The sequence below is a fragment of the Dipteris shenzhenensis genome, chromosome 18, assembly GCF_047967505.1.
Source record: "Dipteris shenzhenensis isolate YYH24624 ecotype China chromosome 18, Dip_SZ_1.0, whole genome shotgun sequence".
Lineage (NCBI taxonomy): Eukaryota > Viridiplantae > Streptophyta > Polypodiopsida > Gleicheniales > Dipteridaceae > Dipteris > Dipteris shenzhenensis.
Genome location: NC_141613.1, coordinates 44,072,063 through 44,075,325, shown reverse-complemented (window position 1 = coordinate 44,075,325; position 3,263 = coordinate 44,072,063). Strand labels below are relative to the sequence as shown.

General features: G+C 35.9%; 2 non-coding genes across 2 annotated transcripts; one reads left to right on the top strand and one right to left on the bottom strand.

Annotated features, from left to right (window-relative positions):
* Nucleotides 1-1,788: 1,788 nt before the first annotated feature.
* TRNAA-UGC (transfer RNA alanine (anticodon UGC)) lies at nt 1,789-1,861 on the top strand. Its single transcript has one exon. It is a non-coding gene; the product is annotated as a tRNA-Ala (tRNA).
* Nucleotides 1,862-2,334: 473 nt separating this feature from the next.
* Nucleotides 2,335-2,407, bottom strand: TRNAF-GAA (transfer RNA phenylalanine (anticodon GAA)). The gene has a single exon. It is a non-coding gene; the product is annotated as a tRNA-Phe (tRNA).
* Nucleotides 2,408-3,263: the final 856 nt, after the last annotated feature.

Genomic DNA, 3,263 nt, shown 5'->3' with positions numbered 1-3,263 from the left:
AGTTCAATGGTTAAAAAAAAGAAGAGCTAGATGGCCACGTAGCCCAATTTGAGACATGATGGTAGGTGACCGACTTCTAAACTATGTTCAAGGATGTGGAGAAGATGACAATTTGTAGGTATGTTGAGTGGCAAAGCCATGATCTAATTTAGCCCGTATAAATTTTCACATTTCATAAATTATGACTCTTTGAAAATAGCATTCTTGGCATGTTTTTGAAAAGAGAAAGCCCCAAATGATGCACACAAGAATCACAAAGAGTTGAGACAAAAACAATTGCTAATAGAAGACTACACACGAAAATTCCAGAAAATAAAGGCATGGCTGGAGCCAATGCAGAGACCGACAACCAAAACATTGACAAAATATTTATGTAAAGGGCTTCATCCCAAAATATGTAGTGTAGTAAGTGGATTGGAGATCTTGGCTAGAGCATCTAGATTTAATACCTAATTGACTCTACAAAATGAGTTGAAAGAAGATGCAAATTTTAAAACAAAGTCAAGAAAGGAGGATCCTGATTTCAAAAGTGACTCAAACTCTAAAATGGAGGATTCAAATTATGAATTCAAAGAGGAACCATATTCAGATAGTGAAATAGTTGAGAGTAATTTGGATAGTGAATCGAAGGAAGACTCAATTTCTAATAGTGAAACAGTTGAGAGTAATTTGGATGATGATGACAAGAATAAAAAGAAAAAGGAATAGAAGTGGATGGAGAAGGAGCTAAAGAAATTTAAGGAAATTGGAAATCCAACAAAAGCACATCTATAGAAGTAGAAATACTAGTAGAGGAAAATTTGAAGAACACTTTATATTAAGATAGATTTGGAATATTTGAAGTCATAAATAGGAAAGTTTGTTCCATAAGTTACGAAAAAGATAGATGCAAAGTTTTATTTTACTACACTTTATACTAAGATAGATTTAGAAGATTTGAAGTCACAAATAGGAAAGCCTATTTCACAAGTTTCCTAATATAGATATGAAAAAGTAGTTGCAAAGTTTTTAGGGCTGAAAAATCAGCCTTGCATTTTGACTTTTGTTAGATGAAACCTAAAAAGCAAGACCTTGACTTGAATAAGAAAAGATGGACAAAAGTTGTGGATGTTAAACCTGTCCTTTGTTAGTTAAACTTTCTTCTAGACAATTTGTTCATAACTCTAGGAGAGTGTGTATTTCAGCAAAGCATTGGTATTTTGATGGGTACTAATTGTGCTATTTTCTTAGCAAACTTCTACTATTTCACGTATGAGTTTGAGTTATGCAATGATTAATCTCTTATGAGACTTGTCCAATCGTTCTTCCCAAATTTAGTCAAGTTAGGAGATTCATAGATGACTTATTAGCCCTAGAAATTTGAAACTGGACAAAGATCCCAACAATTCTGCTATGTTGAATATCATACGAATGCCTGACATTGCCTCAAACCTCCCTGATATGGCTAAATATGGAGTGATTTCTTTTCATTTTGCACAAGTAGGAGTGCATTTATCTCTCAATTTAGTAATTTAATCCTATTACTTCTCAAAAGGGATTTAATACAAGAACAGTAATGAATAAATTCCACTCTATCATGCGTTGTAGTCATTATATCTTGGAAATTTTGGCTTTGGGTATGTTTAGGATCCTTGAACATAGAATCACCCCGCTCCCCCGACACCAACTAATTAATTATTAGGAGTTTTCAGCAAATGGGGGCCGTATTTCAGACAAATTTGTTCTCTTTTTTTTTTCGTACCTTTTAAATTCAGACTTTAAACATTACTAGGATGCATTTTGTCACGAGGGGGTGTAGCTCAAATGGAAGAGCGCTCGCTTTGCATGCGAGAGGTACCGGGATCGATACCCGGCGTCTCCATGTGAATATAATTTTTGACGTTTTGCATCATGTGATATACACTGCCCTCAAATGGCGAAGGAAGAGTCGAGCGATTGCTGAAGAATAGCGACGTTTTGCATCATTTTTGCATCATGTGATATACACCGGCGAAGGAAGAGTCCAGCGATTGCTGGAGAATAGTGTAATCTTTATTTCAAATAGCGGGCAAATAAGGGAAAGCGCAAAGTCTGCATTATCAGCGGTTTTCAAACGTAACAAGGAAAGGAAACGAGAAACAAAACATGGGGAGCAGAAAAACGGTTTAGTATGTAAAGGAGCTTATTATTTCTCTAATCCAGATTTTGTAATGAATTTAAACGTAGAGGCTTACTCTTCCTCATCTTGGCGAACTTAATAGTCCAGAAGCAAGGAAGCATGATACAACACGAAACAGAACAAAAACACGTAGAACAAAACAAGGTGGGTTAATAACTAATTAAGCAAAACTTCAATGCGGTGAGCGTGGATCGAACACGCGACCTTCAGATCTTCAGTCTGACGCTCTCCCAACTGAGCTATCCCCGCTACTGTGAAGGTGGCCGACAGAGTTTAGTATATGAACTAAAAAAATCTTCAGGCTCACGCTTTCCCAAGTGAGCTATCCCCGCTACTTTGGAAAGAGTTAACAATGTTTATTATGTCAGCTAAACCGTGACTTATTGTGAACGGGATGTGAGAGAGAGAAAGAGACTTTGGCTTTACAAAAGGCATTCAACAATCTCTAACAAGGACCTTTACATTACATTGAGCTATATGGAAAATCATGAATTACAACCATCTCCTAGCTTTGATCATTACCTTAGCCTTAGTAAATGATCACTATAGATCGTTTTCATCATTACCTTAGCCTTAAGAAAATAGGAAAGGGGAAACAACTTTAAAGGATCCCATAAGTCTCCCTACCATTTCAACTTGTAAATATGATTATACTTCCCAACGCATATATTTCATGGATTATACTAGCCTATAACTTTTGTGTGTATATTTCTTAGCCTCTATTAATATTCATTCAACAAGCATGTGTAAGCTTTAGCATGATTGAAGAGCAAGCTTTAGGCCAACTACAAGTACAATCATCCCCATCATCCTAGCCATAAGTCTTAGTGACAAAATAATTCCTAAGAGTATCAGCTGCTTACCCACAGATAAATTCTCAGAAAACCTTAAATTATATTCTCAAAGAACCTTACAAGACTCTTTGGCCCAAAAATTTTATTAATGAGGGTCTTCCAAAATGTCTTAGTAGTTCGTGGTACACATGCCCATGTTCAGTGGTTAACATTGCAAGAAATTAGCTTGCTATGATTTCAATGGCAAGCTATCAGACTCAATTCCAGCCGTTAAGATAATCATGCATAGCTTAAAATATTTGAAACTCAAA